The sequence below is a fragment of the Amblyomma americanum genome, chromosome 9 (assembly GCF_052857255.1).
Source record: "Amblyomma americanum isolate KBUSLIRL-KWMA chromosome 9, ASM5285725v1, whole genome shotgun sequence".
NCBI classification, from domain to species: Eukaryota; Metazoa; Arthropoda; class Arachnida; order Ixodida; family Ixodidae; genus Amblyomma; species Amblyomma americanum.
This window is the reverse complement of record NC_135505.1, coordinates 119,486,792-119,493,789: the sequence shown is the minus strand read 5'-3', so window position 1 is coordinate 119,493,789 and position 6,998 is coordinate 119,486,792. Positions and strand designations below refer to the sequence as shown.

Sequence of the window (6,998 nt, the reverse complement as noted above, 5' to 3'; positions counted from 1 at the left end):
ATTTCTTCAATGTTCTCCGAACATGTGGGTGGACCGCCTAGTCCGGTAGTCCACTGGCTGCCGCTGCTGCGCTGGCCCTCCCCACCAGCCAGTGCTGACGGTCAGGATCATCGCTGAGCAGAATAGCCTCCCACTGCTCCTCCGAGGGGTTGGGAATGGGGTCAACTAAGGGATTATATTGGCATGCCCACACCATATGGTAGAGGTTAGCTACCGCTCCACAATGTGGACACTGTGGAGAGTATAGTGTAGGGTACCACTGGTGTAATTTAGCTGGTGTTGGGTAGGTGTCGGTTTGTAGTCTCCTAAGGGTGTTCTCTTCTAAATTGTTGAGGGATTTGTGTGGTGTTGGGTACTCCTTTCTGGCTGTTCTGTATGGCGCAAGATTGTCAGCATACACTGCTAAGCCTATTAGCCTATTAGCCTATGTACACTGGATGCCATCTGGATGGAAAGAATAAAAATATCTGCTTAGATTACAGGCTGTGGCTGTGAAACCCACTCTTGTACACAGTGAATGCATGTGATGTCGGAACGCTTAAAACTTTCTCAGTGTAGAGCCGTAATTCTGACCACTAATCCCTACTACTGCAGATGGGGAGATCACTTTAAACCTGTTATGGAAGGCACTAATCTGAAACCAAAAGCAGCGACGTTCTGTGTTACATAATGGAGCGTTAATTTCGTAGTGACGCTTGTATTTAAATTGCTATAGTTCTTGAGCAGTGGGCCGCGCACTTGGCAGGCCTTGAATCATCTCGTGGCCTAAAAACTTGTGTGCCTCCACTGGCGATTCCAATTAATACTTGGCTAATTGGCAGTCAGCACAGACTTCTATATTGCTAGAACTAGGACCCACGCTTCAAGATTATTTTGCGTGTGCACATTATATTATCGCGTCGTACATATTTATAAGTCCGGCTGGCAATGACGCTCCATAATGTAGGGGGTCAATATTTCGATTATTGGTTCATGCCGCGGCATTAAATCTTCACTCTCAAGATCTCAGAGCGCGTTTTAGATTGGTAGCTGTGCAAGTTTCCGAATTAGTTATTTAATGCGAAAGAGGCAAGGTAATGTGAGAAGGTAAGACAAAAGGTCGGTATTCCGCAGGTGTGCGCTTTCCTGGCTTCTAGGAAAGAATAAAATTATCACTGTGCTAAAGAGCACAATATGTGTTGAGAATGTTGTTTCATACAATGTAAAAATTATTTTGCAGAAAATATCGTTGTTCTTGCTTGACAACTCGAAAAAGCAACCATAAACTCGCATGTCGATCGGCACACAAGTCGTGAGTATCTGTCAGAGGTGCTGGTAAAAATGGCGGCCTTCGCATCTAAAAAGCCGTAGAGATGCCCCATCTGATTGAAAGTTACGGTTTACCCATTTGCTACTGGTTAGAAAATTGTTGCTAACATTGTTGCACGCTCTCATGCGTGAGAGCACGCATTGCTCGGGCGAATGAGAACTCAGTGGGTCGCGAATGGCAGCAAGGCTACTGCTATTAAATATATGCCTGTGGCACCACACGAATGCCATTAAAACAAGCCGGTGCGCACTTAATGGCATTAAGCGAACCGCGCCGTGTTTTTAAGACTCACGGCGTGTCTCCATGGAAAAGGACATCAGGTTAGGGCGCTCGGCTGCTGAGCCGGAGTACCTGGGTTTGAACCCGATCGCGGCGGCCGCGTTTCAATGGAGGTGAAAGGCAAAAGGCGCCCGTGCGCTGTGCGATGTCAGTGTACGCGATAAGTCCCCAGGTGGTCGAAATTACTGCGGAGCCCTCCACTACGCAACCTCCTTTCTTCCGTTATTCTTTCATGCTTCTATACCGCTTCCTTACGGCGCGGTTCGGGTGTCCGAGATACGTGAGAGACATGTAATTACTGTGCTATTTCCTATCATCAAAACAGATTTTCGGGTTTCATTTTCAAAAGGAGGCTATATGCTCCCGCGGTTGGATCTCGAGTTCAATTCAGTTGTCGGCAGTGATGCTGCGCCCACATTCAGGACCGGCGCACAGAATTCCTCCTCGATAAAAAAGTAGCCCGTTATTAAAACTTTTCTTGTTACCTATATGAACAGCAAAGTGATCGCCAGAAAAAAAAAAGAAAAGCTTTAGATATTTGATACCTAGCTGGTGTAATATATAGTCAGATATTAAAAAGTAGATTTGGTCTACTATTCTGATTGGGTAGCGAACCCTGACCTAGTGCTGCAGCCAGACGGGATTCGTGAAACACTAGTACTGCTCTATAGAGTGTGACGATTCGTGCACATGCACCGGTGCCACGGCGAGCCGGTCAGTGACTTTTCCTGGAGACGGTTGGCCGCGCCGTCCTGGCGTCGGGTCGCAGCGGAGAGACATGACCATATTTGGTTGTGGCGGAGAAACATGACCATATATGGTAACCGTCGACGGCCCTGTCGAACGACGCTTGAGTGTCCCCGTCATTATGCACCCCTCGAGAGCCACGGGGGAGTGGACAAAGGCGCGGCCACGGCTGAAGAAAGAAGCAAAGGCTTTAAAAGCGGAAGCCGATGGGAGGAAGGGGGGAGAGCGATCGGGGCGAGTGGACGAGAGGGCCGGAGACGGAGCGAGGCAGAAGACTGGGGCTGCGCATTGACCTGAGCCCGGGGTCTAGCCGTCGCTAACGTTCGACCTTCGCCAACGCGCCTCCACGCCTGGCAGCTCATCCAACGACCAGCCGAGAACAAGGGCAGCACAGCCACGAGGAACTCCCAGCCCGGCCGCTGCAGACAACCAGCCATTCATCAAGCCCGTGCCACACCACGCTGACTCAGCCCCGGCGACGACGAGCCCAGCTTCTGTCCCGTAAGCATGCTTTAATTAAATCACTTCAAAATCATTTTGGAGTCGGTGCATCAATCTCCTCATGCCCAGTGTGGACCCAGGGCCATTTTAAGAAACTGGTTCATCACAAGAGGACACATACAGATGACCCTCCGAGGCCACTTAATTCTTGCACCTTCATTGCTATACGATGACAGTGCATGACTGCAGCCAAAAGTGCTCTGATACCATTCGCCAGCAAGTGCCAAACTTTCCATGAAAAAGACTCTGGTGTCGAACATCGGGTGTATACGTGGATATAAATGATCTGAATGCTGACATTTTTAGTCTCTTCCGAATGTTTTGTTTCCAGTACTTCCGAGAAAAAACAGCAACGGTTTGCCCCTTCCCCCCCCCCCCTTTTTTTTTTTGCAGCATTCAATGTTTCTGTAAATATTAATTGGAACGGTTGGCTGAAAATAATCGCGCCAGGCATTTCGAATCTGCTGTTAGATACTTTCGCCTTCAATGCCATTTGAAATTCCCGAGAGCTGTGAATGTATTAGTTAAATCTCCTAGAGCTCTGAATGTATTAGTTAGGATAATTTTTTTCACTTTTTCATCGTTTTTCTTCAACGTCATAATGTATTTAGAGCGTACTGCAGTTAAGGATCCCAACCTAGATCTACAAAGAGAATGGTGGCGCTGTAAAATGGATTGGAAAATAAACTGCCCCAGCCCGCGCACTGGGTATAACAACATAAATATGCAGTCACACCGCATGAATTAAATGCGAGGAAATGTATTGCACTGTGTTGCTCGAAGGAGAGAGGGAATGAAGGGCGTACTTCTCCGGCGGATAAGAATCGCGTCGCGCTGAGGTCCATTCACATTTGCATGCTATGCGCTGATATTTGCACCGCGCCTCCTAACGAGGAAAGATTCGGCACAAATGATCACGACGTAAAAAAGCGTTATTATTTAGATGCAGATTAGAAGCTCACTCCAAAAAAAAAAAAAAGCAACTGTTTCCGCCCGGGATCGAACCGGGGACCTTGCGCGTGTGAGGCGCACGTGATAACCACTACACCACGGAAACACCTGCCGGAGACATAACTGCCATAGGTGTCAATATTGAAGCTACAAACTTTTTGAACAGTGGTGGTATTTAATTTCCGAAGATCATTGAGGTCAAAAGCTTATGGAGCAGTTTTTAATCCCACAGGTGGTCACTATGCGCTGCGGCTGAGAAGCGCTGCCCTCTCTCTCCACAGAACAGAACATGAGTCCAGGCAAACGCGTGCTGAATGAAAGGAAGGTTTGAACTTGTTTGACGTCAGACATCACACTGGATTTGCACTGCGCGAACGCGTAATGACTTGCTAAACAAGAGTAAAAAAAAAAAGTAAACCGAAAAAATTGTAGCAGAGCGTGGTTTCGATCCACGGACCTCTGGGTTATGGGCCCAGCACGCTTCCACTGCGCCACTCTGCTAGGCGGAGTCAGCTGTCTTTAAGTTATTATACAAATGTAAACAAATGTTCGGTGGCTGTCATGTTTATATGCCTTCGTTATTTTATGAACTACACACATTTATAGCATTGCAGTAGGTTTCTACAACTCATAGCAGTGTAGAGCGCTTCAATTCACCAAAACTTTTTATGTAGACGTCATGTAAACAAACATGGCTGCGCCTGTTGCCGTCTTGGCGTTGACTGTGCGTGGGTGCTCGGCGATGCCCTGTTGATGTTACGTATTTAATTACGACTGCATCGAAGCATGTCCGCCGTGCAACGTGCTTCCTTCTAGTAGATTCCTAGCGAATAAACGCCTTGCGTGCCGCTGCATCTCCGGCGAACTGGAATCGAGGTATACGCGTGTTATTTTGGGATGCAGCGCGCTCGTGACGTGCGAGGGGAGCAGGCGGCGCGCAGCACCAGTCAACGGGATTGCCTAATTTGGTTGAAATTCGAGTCGGCGACCCCGGCTTGCCTAATATGCACCGGAGCGTAATGGAGCCACAGCGGTCGCCGCCGCATTTTCAGGCCGACGGCAGAGTATTGCGGCTTTCCGCGCCCGAAGTCGGTCGACGGTCTACGACCACCAGCTCGGCTGTTTGTGACGGTGTGCCGTGATGCGCGCAGTGGCTTGCTCGTCGGGCGCGGTGTGGCGGACTTGTACCAGAGTGATTTGGCGTGACTTGGACAACAGTGACAACGCTTCTACAGCGTCACAGCTGCCATCAACAGGTGAGTTGAGTTGTGCTATGGGTGCAGCGCTTGTGTCGTGCTTACCTTTGTAAATTTAGAGTTGGCATGCTTTATCTTGTTTTACATGGTCCATGTTTGAACTGCGGCGCCCTCGGAACTTTGCACGCGCACTGTTTACCCGCACGATCGATTTCTTAATTTTTTTTTTTGGCGAGCGCAGTGGTGGATGCAGATGTGTTACTTTTATTACGTTCTGTGCTTATGTGTTTGCAGACAGTTGCTTTGCATTTCCTTTATTCGCAAAACGAAACCCGACTGCGAACCTCTGTGTTGACGCGCCCGTGTTTAGTCGTCAGTGTTTCGGTTATCGGTGTAGGGTGCAACGAACGACCTCGCGATTAGTAACAAGCCTGCACCGCTGCCTTTCTTTGCAGGCGGTTGTTAGTGATGAGGAAAGGATAGAAAAGCAACTTCAACTTTGTTTCAAACGTCCACTCCATTCAGCAAAATATCGCCGTTACTTGGTCATTTCCGGCAATAGAAGATCACTGGAATGCTTTTTACTCAAATCAGCGTGGACTTCATTAGGTTTGGACACTGCCCTTTTTGTAGCTGCATTTGCGCTGTAATTCAAGCATCCACATTGAATATCTTTGCACATGTACACCGGAAAGACATAAGTGAACGGCAGCTTTGTCCTAACTTTACTGGTTCAATACTTGACCCGACCTTAATGTAGGCATTGCATCGCCACTAGAGGAAGGTGCGCAATGGTTTTCCAAAAATTAGGCCATCATACCCATAAAACATTTGCTTAGTATGCAAACTGACACATGCTTCCATGTTGTGCGTAACTGTAGTTTGCAGAGGAAAATCTTTCTGACACTTCTGATGCTCGAAACTTACTTGCACTGTTTAAGGACCCTATGCCGGACTGCTGAGAATTTTGCTTTGTGCATTGCTAAACTTGTGTGTCCCAGCGGCCCAGCAGCGAAACTATTCTGCTGCTGTGAGCAACATGACAGCTTCACAGGTCAGACTTGTGGCAGGTTCATCCACTTTGATACTAGTGGACTATTAAGAACACTTATTGATCAGTAAATTTTAGGACACTCAAGCCATGGCCATCTGCTGCCATGGCTTTTGTTGTTGGTCCATCCAGTTGCCTATAATGGTTTGAAATATTTTTAAAAATTTCACATTTGAAGGATTCTCCTTTGTTTTCTTCAGAAGCTTCTTTTGTGATTTATTTGTTTTATTTATTTATTTTCATGAACTTCATACTTTACCAGAACTGTTGTTCACTGTGCCTTTTCTCGAACCTCTCTCATGGTTCACACTAGTTGTGTAGTAAACGTTTGCCTGTCCTATGTGCAATGCATGCATAACTGGGCATTGTTGATGCAAGGTCGGACAATCTCAATGCGGCCCATTGCTCTTGCTATTCAACAAAGCGCTAATGAGCTTTCCATTCCCTCGCGAGGCCTATGTACTCTGATTGGCACCGTAGAATACTAGTGTTTTCAGCAACAAACAACATTCATGTCTTCTATTTTGTTTTTCTCTTCAGACGCTATTATGCTGAGCTATTAAAGGAAAACTTTGGGCGTCTTTCGAGCTTCGTATATTCTAACTGAACATTTACTACAGCTTTTTCTGTTCTTATTCACCACTTCCGCAATGTCGAAATGAAATGAAAATCGATATGACTGCCGTGTGGCATACTTGTTTCTGCACAAATGGATTTTAAAGTTTGCCTGCCTTATCTGTCGCATCAGTGCAGGTGATTTCTACAGATAGCATTTACTTTGTGATGTTGGAAACATTACTCGCACATTACTCATTAAACATTAATCTGTTCCGCTTTGCTTGCCTCTTGCGTGCTGAACAAAATTTTGAAGCTTGTATCCTGTCGGGTATCCTATAAATAGAGTCATCGTTTCCACTTACCGTTTCGTCCATTCAGAACATCTGTTCATGTTTTTTCAATGTTG

General features: G+C 46.8%; 1 protein-coding gene and 2 non-coding genes across 4 annotated transcripts in view; 1 reads left to right on the top strand and 2 right to left on the bottom strand.

The window, feature by feature from the left end:
- Window positions 1-3,820: 3,820 nt before the first annotated feature.
- On the bottom strand, window positions 3,821-3,893 carry TRNAV-CAC (transfer RNA valine (anticodon CAC)). The gene has a single exon. It is a non-coding gene; the product is annotated as a tRNA-Val (tRNA).
- A 323-nt stretch (window positions 3,894-4,216) lies between these two features.
- On the bottom strand, window positions 4,217-4,288 carry TRNAM-CAU (transfer RNA methionine (anticodon CAU)). The gene has a single exon. It is a non-coding gene; the product is annotated as a tRNA-Met (tRNA).
- Window positions 4,289-4,490: 202 nt separating this feature from the next.
- LOC144104206 (uncharacterized) overlaps window positions 4,491-6,998 on the top strand; it is a 37,274-nt gene continuing 34,766 nt past the window's right edge. For both annotated transcript variants that reach the window (XR_013308458.1, XM_077637078.1), the window contains exon 1: window positions 4,491-5,043. The gene's annotated coding sequence lies outside the window, so the exon portion shown is untranslated. The remainder of the gene's footprint in view (window positions 5,044-6,998) is intronic.